The following is an 18,523-nucleotide window of genomic DNA, read 5'->3' on the forward strand; positions in this document are numbered from 1 at the left end:
TCAAAAATGAGAAGGGTGAATCTACCTCCAAGGAAGAAGAAACTAAAACAATAATTAGGAATTATTTTGCTCAATTGTATGCTCATAAATTTGACAATCTTAGCGAAATGGATGAATATTTACAAAAATATAAATTGCCCAGATTAACTGAAGAGGAAGTAAATTACTTAAATAAGCCTATCTCAGAAAAAAGAAATTAAACAAGTCATCAGTGAAATCCCTAGGAAATAATTTCCAAGGCCACATGAATTTGCTAACATTTACAAACATTTAAAGAACAATTGATTCCAGTACTCTACAAACTATTTGGGAAAATTAGTGAAGAAGGAGTCCTACCAAATTCTTTTTATGACACAAATATGGTGCTTATACCTAAATCAGGAAGAGACAAAACAGAGAAAGAAAATTATAGACCAATTTCCCTCATGAATATAGATGCAAAAAATTTATATAAAATATTAACAAAAAGACTATAGCAACCTATCACAAGAATAATACACTTTGATCAGGTAGGATTTATTCCAGGAATGCAAGGATGGTTTAATAATAGGAAAACCATCAGTATAATTGATCATATCAATAATAAAACTAGCAAAAACCACATGATTATCTCAATAGATACAGAAAAGGCTTTTGACGAAGTACAACATCCATTCCTATGAAAAACACTAGAAAGTATAGGAATAAATGGAGCCTCCCTTAAAATAATAGGGAGCATCTATTTAGAGCCATCCGCAAGTATTATAATAGGGAGAAGCTAGAAACATTTCCAATAAGATCAGGGGTGAAACAAGGATGTCCACTATCACCCCTCTTATTCAATCTGGTACTAGAAATGTTAGCAGTAGCAATTAGAGAAAAAAAAGAAATCAAAGGAATCAAATTAGGCATAGAAGAGAACAAGCTATCACTCTTTGCAGATGATATGATGATATACTTACAGAATCCTAGAGAATCAAGTAAAAAACTACTTGAGACAATAAATAAATTTGGCAAAGTAGCAGGATATAAAATAAACCCACATAAATCCTCGACATTCCTGTATATTTCTAATGTAAGTAAACAGGAAGAGATAGAAAGAGAAATCCCATTTAAAGTTACTGTAGACATTATAAAATATTTGGGAATCTATCTGCCAGAACAAACCAAGGACCTATATGAACACAACTACAAAACACTTTTCACACAAATAAAATCACATCTAACAAATTGGAAAAACATCAATTGCTCATGAGTGGTTCAAGCTAATATAATAAAAATTATAATTTTAGCTAAATTAAATTACATATTTAGTGCCATACCAATCAATTTACCAAAAAACTACTACATAGAGCTAGAAAAATTAGTAACAAAATTCATTTGGAAGAACAAAAGGTCCAGAATATCAAGGGAATTGATGAAAAGAAATGGTAGAGGAGGTGAACTAACTATACCAGATTTTAATCTGTATAATATAGCAGCAGTCATCAAACTACTTGGTACTGGCTAAGGAATACAGTAGTGGATCAATGGAATAAACTGGGCACACAAGACTCAGCAATCAATGACTATAGTAACCTACTGTTTGATAAACCCAAAGACCCCAGTTTTGGGGATAAAAGCTCACTATCTGACAAAAACTACTGGGAAAACTGGAATATAATATGGCAGAAATTGTGCATAGACCATTATCTAACATCATATACGCAAATCAAGTCTAAATGGGTGCATGATCTAGGTATAAAGGCTGATACTGTAAGCAGTCTGGGAAAGCAAGGAATTGTTTACCTGTAAGATTTGTGGAGGGGGGAAGACTTTATGACCAAACAAGAATTAGAGAACATTATAAAATGCAAAATGGATAATTTCTATTACATTAAATTGAAAAGCTTCTGTACAAACAAAATCAATGTAACCAAGATTAGGAGGGGGAAAATTGGGAAAGAATTTTTACAACCTATGTCTCTGATAAAAGACTCATTTCTAAAATATACAGAGAATTGAGTCAAAGCTATAAGAATACAAGTCATTCCCCGATTGATAAATGGTCAAAGGATATGAACAGGAAGTATTCAGAGAAAGAAATTAAAGATATTTATAAGCATATGAAAAAATGCTCTGAATCACTATTGATTAGAGAAATGGAAATCAAAAGAATTCTGAGGTACCATATCTCACCAGTCAGATTGGCTAAGATGACAAAACAGGAAAATGACAAGTGCTGGAGAAGATGTGGAAAAATTGGAACACTAATGTATTGCTGATGGAGTTGTGAACTGATCCAACCATTCTGAAGAGCAATCTAGAATTATACCCAAAGGGCTATAAATAATTTCATACCCTTTGACCCAGCAATACTACTTCTAGGGCTGTATCCCAAAGAGATCATAGAAGTGCGAGGAAGACCCACATGTATAAAAATATTTATAGCAGCTCTTTTTGTGGTGGCAAAGAATTGGAAATTAAGGGAGTCCCCATTCAATTGGGGAATGACTGAACAAGTTATGGTATATGAATGTAATGGAATACAATTGTGCTATTAGAAATGAGTAGATGGACTTCATATTTACCTGAAGAGGCTTATTATACAAATTGATGCTGAGTGAAAAGAGTAGAACCAGGACAGATTTGTACACAATTACACACACAACGTATGTGTGATGACCAAGTTTGATAGACTGGACTCTTCTAAGAAATGCAAGGTTATAAGTCAACCCCAAAAGACTCATAATGGAGAGAGATGTCTACATACAGAGAAAGAACTGAGTTTTAATGCAGATTGAAGCAAACTACCTGCTACTTTTCTTTTTCTTATTTGGTTTTGTTTCCTCTTTCCCATTGTTCATTCCATCTGATACAATCCTTCTTTATAACCTGACTAATGTCTAATGTGAAAGTATTTGCAGATCCTCTACTTGATTGTATGCCGCCATGGGAGGAGGGGAGGGAGGGAGAGAAAATTTGAAATTCAAGGAATTGTGGAACTGAATCTTGTAAACTAAAAGTAAACAAACAAATTAATAAAGACCAATTAAAAAAAAAGTTTGCTTCTAACTACCCTCTCCTCCAATGTGCCCTCACTTCTATCATGCCCCCCTCTTATCCTCTACCCCCCTATTTTGTTGACTTTTGAGCTCTTTGCCTTGGTATAACTCTGCTTCCAGAATGGAGAGATCTTTGTTCCAAATTGCTGTGGTTTTTTGCAGCTGCCGGAGCTATTAGGAGGGTGCCATCTTTACAGCCCCCACAAATTCTGGCTCACTGGTCACACATCCCAGGACCACCACCCAAGACCATGATCCAAATCCAAGGAGGTCAAAGAAAGAGCAATTACCCTCTGAATGTTTGCTTGGTCCCCCTGAAATCTGCAGGCTAGGAGCTCCTGAGGTGGCCACTTGGCACAGCCCCCAGGCCTCCTCTGCTTCTCACCCTGGGGGCAGGGGCCAGACCGCACCCTTCCATACTCCCTCATTTAACAGAGTTCCACACTAACCTTTTAGTTTGTCTTTGGCATTTATGGGTTGAGAAGTCTGGAAGCCCCCACAGCTGCTGGTGATTTACTCTCCTATAGTCTACTCTAGCTGTTGGTGGTCTGGGATGCCCTGGGGCTGGATCTGCATGGCTTCTACAGGACTGTGCTCAGCTATCAGTGCTCTGTGATAGACCTTTCCTGTTGGCCTGCTGAGCTGTCCTCAGTGGGAGATTTGTTGCTCTGTCACTTTGTGGTTTCTGTAGCTTTAAAATTTGTTTAGAGTCATTGTTTTTATAGGTATTGGAATTGTTTGGAGCCAGAGCATATGCCAAGTTTGTGCTTCTACTCCACCATCTTGGCTTCCTCCTTTGACCAATTCTAATAAAACATGCATCCCAGGCTTGTCACCATCCTGGTCATCCACCCTTGGACCTCCTCTGGCTTATCAGTGTCTGTAAAGGGTGAACTTAACACAATACTCCTAACAAGGTCTAATGAGTATAGAGAGATTACCACCTCCTTATTCCTGCAATATATGTCTTTCCTAATGTAGTCTAAAATAAAATAAGCTTTGTTGGCTATCAAATCAAAGTCATATTGAGCTTACAGTTCACTAAAACCCTCAGATATTTTTCAGATAAACTACTACCTAACCAGGTATCCCTAGTTTTATACTTGTAAAGTTGATTTCTTTTTTACTCCCAAATGTAAAGCTTTACATTTGTCTCTTGAAAGACAAAAGATCTTTTTTCATCATGGTTTTCAGGTAGTCCAATAATTTTAAAATTATCTCTCCTAGATCTATTTCCCAGGTCAGTGGTATTTCTGTAGTGGGAATTCTTCTTTTTTTTTTAAGCAATCGGGGTTAAGTAACTTGCTCAAGGTTACACGGCCAGTTATTTCTGGGTGTGGTGCTAAGTATCTGAGCCCGGATTCGATCCCAGGTCATCCTGACATTGGAGCCGGTGCTCTTACTCACTGAGCCACCTGGCCGCCCCTAGGTCAGTGGTTTTTCTGATGAGATATTTCACATTGTCTTCTATTCTTTCATTCTTTTCGATGTGTTTTATATTTTCTTTATTCATCATAAAGCAATTAGCTTCCATTTGCTCCATTCTAATTTTGAAGGAATTATTTTCTTCGGTGAGATTCTGGACCTCCTTTTATATTTGGTCAATTATGCTTTTTAAGGCATTCTTCTCCTCATTGGCTTTTTGGACCTGTTTTGCCATTTGGGTTACTCTATATTTAAGGCATTATTTTCTTCAGTATTTTTGGGGTCTCCTTTAGCAAACTGTTAAATCATTTTTTCAAGATTTTTTTGCATTGCTCTCATTGCTCTTCCCAGTTTTTCCTCTACTTCTCTTACTTGATTTTCAAAATCCTTTTTGAGCTCTCCCGTGGCCTGTGTTCAATTCATATTTTTTCTTGGAGGCTTTGGAGGAGCTTTGACTTTGTTGTCTTCTTCTGGGTGTATATTTTGATCTTCTTTGTCACCAAAATAAGATTCTATAGTCTGAATTTTTTATGCTGTTTGCTCATTTTCCCAGCCAAATATTTGACTTCCTAAATCTGTCAAGGTAGGACTCTGTTTCCAGTGGGTGTGAGTGTGGGTTTGTGGGTATATTGTTCTAAGCTTCAGGAGTTTTGTACAGCTATTTTTAGAGATACTTCTAGGGGCCTGTAAATTTTCAGCACTCCAAGGTGGTATGGTCCTCTCCTGGCCTGTGCTCTGCTCTGTGAGTGACCATAAGCACTATTTTCTGCCTTGGAACTGTGAGGAGGATTCCTTCTCCACTGCACCACAAACTCCACTACACCAGTGCTCCTCCTTGCCCCAAGACCACCACCCAGCACTGCAACCCAGATTCAAGCAGAGCAAAGCAAGAGAATTCTGCCTCAATGCCAGCAAAGCAGATCCCTGCAACTGCCCTCTGATCAGCCTTGAGTTCACCACACCATCTGTGGGCTGGCTACATTTCTCTGTACTAAATTAAGTCTTATTTAATTCAGTCCACTCTTCCACTCTATCAAGATCTTATTCCTTTATATATTTCATAGATAAAAAATGATGAATAGTACAGGGCCAAGCATAGATTTTTGAATGCTCCACTTTAAGATTGCCTACAACTTTGACATTGAATTATTAAAAATATTCTTTGAAATCACTAATCCAATCAATTCTGAATCCATCCAATTATATTGTCTCAATTCCATATTGTTTTATCTCTACCACAACAATAAGAGGAGATTTTTTTTTAAATCAAAAGCTTTGCTAGAAATTCAGATACAATGGAGAACTAACTGCCCAACCACTTTAAGGTTGATTTCATTCTTCCAGGGACCATGTGAGCGTGTAGAGGAGAGTATGCCCCATTTGAGGGGACATTTTATAATTTCTTCTTTACTATATTTTTTTGTAGAAGCTAATTTTAATTAGTTAGTGGAAAAACATGTTACCCACTTCCTGATAAAGAAGCGTAGTCAATGCAGAATGCCACATATTTGGGGGTTTTTTTTGTTTGTTTTTTTGCTTTTTGGAGGTGGTAAGGTAGGGCAATTGGGGTTAAGTGACTTGCACAAGGTCACATGGCTAGTTTTTGCGTTAAGAATCTGAGGCTGGATTTGAACTCAGGTCCTCCTGACTCCAAGGGCTCTATTCACTGCTCCACCTAGATGCCCCCACATATTTTGTTGGACATGGCTAATAAAGAGCGTTTTTTTTTCTTTCATTCTAATTTGGGAGTGGGATTGAATTAGGATGGTGTAATGGCAAGCAAAAAGTAGTTAACACCTTATTTCAGCTATTGAATTAACACCTTGTTTCAGCTATGTAATTAACACAGAAGTAGTTAATACCTTGTTTCAGTTCATGATTGTATCAAGTATTAAAATCCAGAACTTGTGAATCCCACAACTTGCAAACCCTAGAACTTGTGAACTTCTACAACAGGAAAGGGAGGAGCTAATGACCATATATAAGAAGTGGCCCAGGCTGGAGAGAGCAGAACTGAGAGGGGAGCTCTTGTGGTAGAGGAGAGAACTTGTAGTATCCTGGCACTCTATATTTTTCTGTTCTGTCTGTGTTGATGTTTTTTTATGATATTTTGTACAGAGGCCCCGGGACCTTATTGGAAGCCCTGAAAGAAGATTTTCTGGTTGTATGTGTGCAGAAGTCCTGCAGGAGGGTTTCAGAGGTCCTGGGACTTTACTGATGATTTGTATTGACCTCTTGGACCTTGTTTGTGGGTCTGTGTTGATTTCACAGGCAGATAGTGAATTGATGATGGTGCCAGCAATGTGTATGAATATTATTGTGGCTCTGTTAAGCTTTGTCTTCCCAGAAACAGGAACTGTGAAGGACTTGAGGTAGACTGGACACTGTGTGCTTCAATTTGGAATGGGAAGCGGACAAGGAACTGGATGAATAACTGGACAAGGAACTGGGAGCTGCCTGCCTTTGAACCCAGGTCATAGTTCTGTAGATTTGAGCAGGAGCTGGAATCATAGAAGAGGAACCATGGAAGCTGAAAGCCAGCCTCAAATCAGGGTTTATATAGCATTCTCCTGGCTCAGAGAATGCAACAACCTTCTGGACCTACTGGCCAATCAAAAAGTATCTACTGAAAAACAAGCCTCCCACCCCAGGCTCCAGGTGCACTTTAGCCTAGGGGCAGGGAAGATCTTACAAATTTACATTCCCATTACACACATAGACACTGAGTCTTCCCTTTGTGGTCTATCCTGTCACCTTTCCTGAATGATCCAAATGGGGCAATGGCCTTAGAGGATGATTCAAACTTAAGTGAAAAAGAAGGGCTCTGAGTGCCCTGGTACCCTGCTGAGTTTCTCTCTACAGTTTAGTAGCATTCCCAATCAGTTAGACATCAATTGCTTTCTTATCTTTGGGAACTAAAACCAAAGGCTTCCTCTGGGAAAAGGTTTCATTGTTATCTGCCCACCTACTAAGATATTGGGATCAGTGACTCTTCTCTCTCTTCCTAGACTGGCTCTTCAGAGTGCCAAGCCGAAACTGTCCCAAACTCCTGTCCAAGTTTTGCCAATTGATCACCCGCATCTATATAGCTGCATGGTGTTGTAATAATACAGGTGGGAGAGACCCACAGCTAAAGTCTAAAGCCATTCTGGCAGAAAATGAGACTTAACTGCCCACAAAATAGGCTGGGCATAGGATATGGCAGATCATGATGAGGACACATAAATCCAATCTATCAAAACTGTTTCCTTTATGAACTCCACTCTCTGTCTTGCAGATTCCCATTGAGGAGCTATTTGCAACAGGAATTCATCTTTATGGGACCAGATATGAATAATGCCCTATCTCAGTCATCTCTAAAATCAAAGAGTATTCCCTCTTGGGAAGCTCCAATAAATTTAGTTGATTCTATAAAAGTGATTCCTTGAATAGCTCCACTAGCCTTTGGAGACCAGTTGCTGAGCGAGGCTCACCATTGCATCCATTAGACCTTTTCCTCAGGAGCCAGAAGTTCTCAGGGTTCTATTCATCAACTTCTCCTAGCAGAATCTTGGGGGAAGTTTCCTCACCAAAGCCCCTGCTCCTTCAAGGCAAGGACTCACCGTACTCTCAATAGCAGTAATAAGATAAACCTGGATTATGAGCTCCCTAGTCTCTGCCTTAAGCCTGCTTTCCTTCTGCCTCATGGCTCCTATTTCAATAGGAACCTGAGCATTGGGTTCAGAGACCATAGGGTGGGTCCCTGCTGGGGTTCCTCACTCCCAAGCCCAATCAAGAGAGCCTTTCACTTACTCCTTTAGCTGCTCTCATATTTCATTGCAATGAAAACTGAGATCCATCCCTATACTTGCCAAAATCCAGTTCAGGCTTTCTTTATATTGGAAATCTGACATACATAGCATGCTCAGTGAAGTCCAGAGTGCCAAGCATAGCGCTTCCTTTACCATTCTGGGCCGCCTTCAACAGCACCCATGGATCAGGAACCTGCTCTTTGAGCCATAGAGAAAACTCCTAATTCATGCTTAGAGAGGGAAGAAGGAAGGTACCTACTGGGTGCCAGGCACTGGGATCCCTACCTTTTTGGATTTTTTCAAATATGATCTCATTTGATCCTCATAACAATCCTGCAAGTCAGATGCTGTTATTATAGTCCCTGTTTTATAGATGAAGAAATGAGGTGGATAGCAGTAAAGTAACTTGCCCAAAATCACACATCTAGATTTGGGCCTTGTTTCAACCTCAGCACTCTATCCACTGGGCCACCAGCTGCCTTGGGAATTTGCAAACAAGAGTCATTCAGTGAGTGCCCCATCATCCCCAGATATTTGCCCAGCTCCACCTACATGAGTCTTGAGGATCTCTCATCTCATCCCATCCTGACTACGCCAATTGTTCAGGTTTGATGTTGGGAAGAATGAGGCACTCACAAGGTATTTAACAGTTATCAAAAGGAAGTTGATTTTTCCCTAACACAGTGAGGGATATGCAACAAGGATCCAATGACCCTTAGCTCACCTGGATGTCTCTTCCCCATGCCTCCACCCCCACCTGTCATCTCCACATTGAAATGTTTCTGATCCATAGCTCAGGTTATGATGCTTCACGTGGTCTTCAGAAATTCACCCAATTAGAGGGGTCTGACTACATGTGGATTGGACTTGTTCTGCCTTTAGGTGACCAGGAAGCTGCAGACCAACTAAACGCCAGGGACAGCTGACTGAGACTGCTCCAACTTTATGTTCCATGATCTCAACTGGGTCTCACTACCGCAAGGCAATCCTTTTACACCTCCTAATTGATTCACTCTCCCACTCACCACAGCCCCATTTATAAACCTTTTCATCCTTTGAGGCAGCTAAGTGGAACAGTGGATAGAATGCTGAGGCAGTCAAGAAGACCTGAGTTCATATCTGCCTTCAGATACTCAGACACAGTCTCTACACCTAGTAGACTATATAAATGCTCCCTCCCCCTCGAACTTCCCATGGCTCTTCCTTACCCCCAAACTGAAAACCTTGTCTCAAAAAGTTGAGGCCATTTTCTGTGAGCTCCCTTTCCTCCTGGCTCCCAGGTACTTCTGATACTTTCTCCTCCTTCACTCCTGTCTCAGGAAGAGGCAACTCTTTACTTGTCAAGACTAACCCCTGTACCTGCACAAGCAATCCCCTTATTATCCTGTCTTCTTCTTAAGATTGCCCCCTCCACTATCTGCACTCTCTCACTTATCTCTATTCCCACCCTGACTATTGGCTCTATCCCTGCCTCTTGTTGTCTACAAACAAGCTTGTCTCCCCATCCTCAAAAACCTCTCACTTGATCCTTCCATCCCCAGTAGCTATCATCCCATATCTCTCCTCCTTTTGTGACTAAACACCCTGAGAAAGCTGCCTCTCCCTCTTTTCTTCTCCCTGTCTTCTTAACCCCTTACAATCTGACTTCCATCCACATCAATCTACTGAAACTGCTCTGTCTGCAAAGTTACCAATGATCTCTCAGTTGCCAATCCAATTGGTCTTTTTTCTTTCCTCATTGTCCTCCTCCTGTGTAGCATTTGACACTGTTAATCACCCTCTTCTTGCTAGGTTTTCAGTACACTGTTGTCTTCTGGATCTTCTCCTCTCTGTCTGACTGCTCCTTCTCTGTTTCTTTTGCCACATCTTCATGTAAGTCATGCCCACTAATCATGGGTATCCCCCAAGTCTCTGTCCTTGGTCATCTTTTCTTCTACCTCTATACAACTTCACTTATGGAGCTCGTCTGCTCCCATGGATTCAATTATCATCTCTATGATCATGATTCTCATATTTACTTATCCAGCCCTAACCTCTCTCCACCTTCAGTCTCACGTCACCAATTGCCTTGTAGCTATCTTAAACTCAGCATATAAAAGACAGAACTCTATCTTTCCCTTCAAACCCTTCCCTCTTCATTATTTTCTCATTACTGTGAAAGGTTATTACTATCGAGGTACCTCCTCCCAGTCAGTCACCCCGCTCTCACCACCCCCATGTCCAATCAGTCATCAAGTCTTGTTTCTTCCTTTGTTGAAGCTCTACATCTTTTGAAAATGCCCCCTTCTCTCCTCTGATACTGCCGTTACCCTGATATGGGCCCTCATCACCTTGTGTCTGAAGTTTTTCAATAGCCTGCTGCTGGGGATGCCTATGTCAAGTCTCTCCCCACTTCAACCCATTTTCCACTCAGCTGTCAAATTAATCTTCTAAAGTGCAAATATGACCCCCTTTTGCCTCCAGGATGAAATATAAAACCTTCTATTTGGCATTCAAACCTTTTACAACCTGGCAGGGACTGGCTTTTGACTTTCTTTTATCCTAAGTGCTTAGGACAGTGCCTGGCATATAGTACTTAATAAATGGGGTTTAAGAAATGTTTATTTCCTGAAGGACATTCTGAGGAGGCTTTACTAGATTGCCAAAGGGGTCTATGACTCAAAGAAGGTTAAAAATCCCTGATCTTCCCAACTGTCTTTGTAAAATTGTACAAAGACACCTGAGACCCTGAGAAGTCCAATTACTGGTCCAAAGTTAGCCCTATACAGGGTGTCCCTAAAGTCTGGACACATAGGAAATCTCATTAACTATGCATATGTTTAAGAAATGAAATGAATTAAATTTTCAACAACATTTTATTTAATTAGCATAAATGAGATTTCATAGGAAGACATAAGAGATACATAGGAAATCTCATTAATATGGAAAATAGTCCCCAATAGCTAATGAAAACTTTTATTCTATATGAAATTGTCATGGCTAAAATTTATGCTAATTAAATAAATGTGTCCAGACTTTAGGGACACCGTGTAGTTAGTTACTGGTCAATTAGATAGGAAAGCTCCCAGAATTCTCCCAACCTGGAAGGGGGAAATGTCATGCATGTCTTTAAAGGGGCCTTGATATCAGCTACCTGCTTCATCGTATTCAAGGAAAACAATTGATTCATTCATCTCAGAAAGCAGGATCAGAGCAGTGAATTTTCCTCCTAATATTTTAACTTGCAGACAGAAGACTATGTTACATGAACAACAAATCATGAAGACAATACAATTAAAGAGAATTTTTGACTGGCTTTAAGTGAACTTGCAGTAAAATCAATCTGGCATACTTAAGAAAAAATATCTTCAATATTATGCTGTCATAACTGGGAAGACATGGAAAACAATTGGAGTAAGTGACTGCACTATTATTTTTCATGCAGCCAGACCAAGTATTCCTGGGGTTAGATCAGGGAAAGGGAGTAGGGAATATATTTATCTAGCTGCAAGATTATTTCAAATCCTAGGGCCCCTAATTTGGACTTTGTTGAATAACTTTTGGGTTCATATAGTGGAATAGTGAATAATGAATATAATGAATAATGAATCTTGTGCATTGGGGCACAAGACAAACCTTTACCTTTCAAGATGTAATATTCCCCTAAGGCCTGACCTAAGATGTGTTATTCAGAGGAGATGGCTTGCAGAAATCTAAGGGACTTGCTTTTAACAGATCGTCTGTTCCATGACTCAGCCTTGTACTCATGCCTTGATGTACTCTAACCCACCTCGTATTCCTGAGACTTTTTTCTCTTTGTGCTTGCACAACTCAGGGGCTCTTTTCCTCTGAGTGTCTGATATGTCTGGCATGGTTGGCTAGGTCTTAATATTCATCCATGGCTGGACATGTTGCATTGAGCTATACCTCAGTGTATGCCTGGCATAAGATTTGTGATTTTTTCCTCTGACTAATCTTGTTTGAGCCTATATTAAAAAATTCATCACTCTCTTGAGTCATCTTACGTGGACAGGTTTTTTAAAATTATTTTTATTTCTATCTTTTTCCTCCTGTATGTATCCCTCTCCCTTCTCCCTCTCAGGCATCCATTATAACAAAGAATTCTCAGGTGAACAGTTGATCCCACAGTATTGACTGCAAATCTCCTGGTTGTTGTGTGCCCTGATGACATCTGAGGGGCTGTGTACCCTAGAGGTGGTTAATCCTGCCAAGCCAAGGTCTGTGATGTCTTTCATCTGACAAATGAATGGAGCTGAGTTGCTGTGGGACAGTCTTTCTGGACTTAAAGCCTTGCTATCCGCCTCCCACATCCCCAGTATCACTTAGGGGACCCTTTTATTGTTCTCTATCTCCTTCAGGAGAAAGATCATGCCCCCTGACTCCCTGCTTTTCCCCTTTGCACCCAGCACACACTAGGGAGAATAGTAGATACTTAGGAAACATTTGCTAAGAGCTGACCTGAAGTATCTGCTTCATTCCACTCCTGGCACCACAGCAGCATTCTTGGCCAGTAGTAAATAGAGCCTGACTTCTACTGGCAGAGGTTTAAGCAGGGTTTTCTTAAAAGAGAAATTGCCAAGTTCATAAGCAGAATAGACAGCCTGCACTGTGATATAATATCAAGTTCATTTCTGACCTCAAGTATCTTCTTATTAACCTATCTCTGCTGCCTAAAATTCTACCAGTAGACAGTGATGATCGAGTCTTAAGATATTTCAATGCTGACTCTGCTGGATAGCAGGGGCATACAGATGACTGGACCTCTCAAACAGTAGGTGATCCCAGACTCAGTTTTCTCTTCTGTATGTAATTGGAACCCCCAAACCTATTGATATGGGACCGTCACCTCATTGATGAAGATCAGTTTCTGAATGAGAGGTGGAGTAGAGTTGGTGAGAATAAGAGAGAAGAGAAATCTGGGCTTCTCTGTCTCTTTGGGATACTTCTGGATTTTAGATTCAAGAGAGAAGATGGTCCATCCCAACTTATCTTCAGGGCAATGATGGGAGAAAAAAACTCTGAAAAGAAGCCAACATATAGAAGTTGTTTCTGTTCCCTGCTTGCTACACTAGAGCTTCTGAGGAATATCTTTTTGGATGAGATCTGTGACTCTTCCTCTTAGCTAAGCTGAGTAAGTTACTTCACTCCTGAAGGGCTCTCCCTTTTGTCTGGTATATTCTCATGTTTATACTTTGTCTGATATCTGTTTTTCTATTGACTTGGATAAATGGGCTTCTTTGCTATTTGCTGTATGTTCATTATGGAACTGACATTTGGTGGGTAAGGAGTCAAGCCTTGGATATAAAATGTTGAGTCTCCTTTTTCCCATTATTAAGTAATCATCGGAAGTTTAGTTTGAAGCTAAAAATTATTTCCCCTAGACTGCTAATATTTAAGAGAAAAGATATAATTCTAGCCTGCAACCTCTTCCCTCTGGGGAGAACTGAGTAGTGTACAGCCTCTGGCCTCAACTTCCTCTTTCCTCTCCTGGCAAAAATTGAAGTGTACTTTGGAGAAGGGTGGAGAGAGGATATGCTGTAAGCACAAGCAAGGTGGGATTTTTGTTGTTTTCTTTTTGGAGTTCAGTTTCCCAGGCTCAGGCTAAATTGTAAACATCTGAAGGATTAATATTCTTTGAACCCTGATGATTCACAGCTATGCTGATTCTTGTAGATTTCATGCCTACTGGCTCAGAGTCAATCAGGGGCCAAGTCTTTGTTATATATTCTGGGAGGTTACTGTTTTGCTTTGGGGCTTCTCTCATGAGAAGGATCTTTTGAATTCGTGGTCAAGACTCTGATTAGCCATATGTTCAGAGCCCCCTGACTGCTTAGATGTCTATGTTCTCTTGATCCAGTGATGTATGTAAAGAATATAGCAATATTGCTATGTTCGGACAACTGGAACCCTGTCTGTTGGTCTTTGTGCTAATTTCTCTTCTTGTATTTTCTATACTCACTTCTTTCTCTGTAATTAAAGTAGGGTTGTTAACCCCCTTTTGAGCAGTCTTTCCTTTAAAAGCAGATCAAAGAACCTATGCTAGTAGGCCATCCTGTGTATGCTAGAGTGGTTGCTATTACAGATGCTAGAGATGTGTCTGTTCTTGCCTCCCTGTGAGCCACATACCCCAGCTTACTACATTAAAACTTAAAGTCAGTGAGTTAGTTAAGCAAGCATTTATCAAGCACTTACTATGTGTGAGACACTGGGCTAAATATTGGGAATACAAATACAAGTAAACAAAGACAGTCCCTGCCCTCAAGGAGCCTACATTTTAATAGGAGAAGTTAATACATAGTAAGAAACTGAAAAGGCAGGAGTAGGGGTGGACAGGAGAAAGTACAAGGCTCAGGGCATGATAAAGTCCATAGTATAGCCTTGTGAAAATTGAAGAGATGACTGGTCTGGGCACCCTCCTTAAATGGAAGCTCTAGGGGGAACTGCAGGGTAAATCTGCGGTATGGGTTTCAGGCTAAAGTGATCTTCCAAGAGTTTTCTGTATCATGATAGAGAAGAAGAAACAAAAGGGAAAAAAAAAACTAGATGACCTCTAAAGTCCTTTGCAATTCTAAGATCTATGAACTGATTCTCTCTCTTTTATTTCAATATTTTATTTATTATTTATTATTATTCAAGGAACCAAAAAAAACCAGATTACACAGCCACACACACAAACTACAAATACACACATATATACAAATATCTGTTTATATATACATATAATATATGTATATATCTATGTATGTGTATATCTATGTATATGTGTATATATATACATACCTAGTATTTCTACAACATTTTAAGGCTTGCAAAACACTTTACAAATATTATTTCATTTTATCCTCACAACAACTGTAGGAAGAAGGTATTACTCTTATTTTTACAGATGAGGAAACAGAGGCAGGCAGAGGTTGCCTTGCCCAAAGTCACACAGCTGGTAAGCATCTGAGGCTGGACTTGAATTCAGGTCTTCAAGATTCTATCCACAATGACACCTAGCTGTATGTAATAGAGGTAAAGGCTTCTATTACATCATTTTTTAAAAGTAAATGCTATATTTAACAAGTTTGTAACAACATTTCCCTGTCTGTGTACTTTTTTGAAATTCTTTTGTTTTCTTCTGTATATTTTTGATTTTATTGATTTTTTTTAGCTTGTCTGTCACTACCCAAAAACTCATGCCCTCAACCCCCATAGAAGAGCCCCTTTGAAATAAATAAGGATAGTCAAGAAAAATAAATCAACACACTGGACATATTTGAAAGTATTCTCACTTTGTATCTCTAGTTCTGGGAAATTTTCTTTTCAAAAAAAATATGCTTCAATTTTGATTTTCATAGAGTCCAATGATTTTTAAAATTATTTCTCCTGTATTCATTTTCCAGGTTAGTTATTGATAGTGTTATGTAATATGTGTGTGTATACACACACATACATGTATATATGTACATATACATATTTTATAGTAACATGTATTCTTCTCATTGTTCAGTATTTGGTCTCATTGTTCAGATTTTGGTCTCTTTGTGTTATTGCATTATCAAGTTCTGTTTATATCATTTTGTTTTTCAGGGGATATTTTGATAAAGTTTTCTTCCTTCTGTTCTTAGCTGTATACTTTCTTTCCAAGTACTCTAATTCAATTCTATCCCTTGTTTCAGCATTTCATTCATTTCTTCCATTCTGTTTTAGAGTCCTTGTGGCCACTCCATTTTTTCTGGAGTTTATTGAAAGTGGATTTTTGGGAAGACATAACTGATCCCATTTTGTTCTCTATTCACCATTTTGCTGTGTATGATCCCTGCCTGAACTGCAGGACCAGCTGCAGCAACTGCTTCCCTTGAATGTCTTTTTTGTTCCTCTAATTGGTACAAAAGGGAAGAAAAAGGAAGGCTTCAATGGCCTAAGGAATGTTCCCTTCTTTTATCTAATCTGAAAATTATTAATTCTTCTCTCCAACTTGGAAGGAAGGAGATTTGTTTAAACTGGAAAGCAAATAATTTGGTAACAAGCAAAATTTTAATTGTAAGAGAATATTTTACTTTGCCACTACTTTTTTTGTTTTGTTTTTTGAGGCAGTTGGGATTTGCCGGGCATCACACAGCTATTGTCTGAGGCCAGATTTAAAATCAGATTCTCCTGATTCCAAGGCAGATACTTTATCCACTGCACCAATTAGTTGTCCCCACAGTGTTCTTTTGTGAATGATTTAGTAGAATTTTATTGCCTAGGTAAATTAGAAGCAAAGTCACCTAAAAGGAATTACAATAGACTGCATTTGCAAGATCTTAATCAGGAAAGTTTTACCTGGCAAAATGAGAAACTGTCTGTAAACCTTGACATTTGAAGATCAAGGAAAAATAAAGGTTTTGAAATTAATTGGCTTTGAAGTTTGTGCTAATTTGCAAAAGGAGAGATTTAGTGGAATAAAGAAAACTAATTGTGTTGCTGGACTGGGATATGATTGGGAAATAAAAATGTGAGGGATTGAGAAAGGAATGAAGGATCCAATCAGAGGGTAGAAAGAGAGATTTACTTTTGAAGTTTTCAGGGCTTTAATAAAAGTCTATAGAAAGAAAGATAAAGGCAAGAAAGTGAAACGAGAATTGGAACCCATATGCATGTGAAACTCAAGAAAAAGGCAATTACATGTAAGAGTTTGGGTTTTCTGAAGATCAGGAATATAGAACTGGTGATCAGTTTTTACCCAAGCTGGAATAATATAATGTTTGCCAGCTATCAAAATGTCCAGCATAGGTCAAAAGAAAAGCCAGGGATTTAGCCAAGTGTTGCTAAAAATCATATGCCATCATATTTCACTTGGATAAGAGAAGAGGAAGACTTCCAGGTCTATTAAATTTCAGACTTTTTTTGAGAAGTGTTTGTTTCCTCCTGAGGTGGTTAAAATTAGTTTTGAGATGTCTCATGATTTCACCTATTTTGATGTGCTTGATGTAGAAAAGTAGCTGGAATCATGTTGCAAAATTTAAAATCAAGCAATTCAAGATTTGGCTTAATATTGGCTTTTGATCAATTAATTAGGGGAAATTGTTATTCACAGAATGGTTGATCTGTGTTCTGAACCATAACTGTGAGTGCTACCTTTGTAATTGTAAGAGGCAGCTCAATCCTAATTACTCCATTCTGGTTTCTCAATGCTACTTAGTATGGAATGCCAAAATTGATTGGCACCTCAGATGATTTTTCTATGTAAAATTCTTCAAAAATTATTCAACTGGACTATTAGATTGGCAATGTTTCTTGTTCTAAGTCCATAATACCATTTTATGTTAAAATTATGCTATTTTTTGCATTGTGATTTGGAGAAACCATTATATAAGAAAAACTTCAATTGAGAAATGATACCTAGAGTGTACTATATTTGTATCATTAGATTAGCTCCTCTTCATCTGAATACTGTGAAATTATGAATTCGAACTATCAGTTGTTAAAGACTTTTGTCCTTATGGTTAAGTATTTGATTGGTTTACTTTGATTTAACATGAGTAATAATGATAATGACTTAGTATTTGGGTGAAGTCCAAAAAAACTTGTACATTTTCATTATCTATGAAGTTCTCTGGGGACTTTCCAGGTCCTCTGGGTATTCAACTTTGGCCAGGTCATGACATCTTAAGAGCTCTGTAAGAGGAGCTGTAAGAATGTTGTTGTTTGTCCTTTGTTTTTGAAGAGGACCAATGACATCACAGGGTGATGTCTTGACTTGTGGGTGAATTGCATTTATAAGTGAGTCAAACTTGCACAAAGTCATCGGTCTCACTCCCTCTTCTAGAAGTCGCCAAAGTCCAGTGGTAAGACAAAAGTCGAGATGACTGACAATGGCCCGGGGTGTGGTGGATGACCTTGGCATCTTCAGATTGTTCCAATCCACCTGTTTCACTGGGGGAAGTCTTGGTGAGTCTTGACTGCCCCATGTTTGTATTCACCATTTTGCTGTGTATGACCCCTGCCTGAACTGCAGAACCAGACGCACCAGCTGGTTCCCTTAAGTGTCTTCTTTGTTCCCTCAGTTGGTACAAAAAGACTTAGTTGCTTAAAAAAGGGAAATCTTCAACAGCCTAAGTGGTGTTCCCCTCCTTTACCTAGTCTGACAAGTGAGGTATATTTCCTTTAGATTTAATGCAACTAGATATACCAGTAAGGACATATTCCTTCTCAACATCTTATAGCTACCAATAGCCATTTTCCTTAAGAAGCACACTTTTAAAAAAATAACCAACTGCACTATAGTGAGTGGCCATCTTTTCTTTCCCTCATGTAATG

Source organism: Petaurus breviceps, unplaced genomic scaffold (genome assembly GCF_028583685.1).
Source record: "Petaurus breviceps papuanus isolate PSGF00001 unplaced genomic scaffold, PetGlider_PUasm1.0 90601, whole genome shotgun sequence".
In the NCBI taxonomy this organism is placed as follows: Eukaryota; Metazoa; Chordata; class Mammalia; order Diprotodontia; family Petauridae; genus Petaurus; species Petaurus breviceps.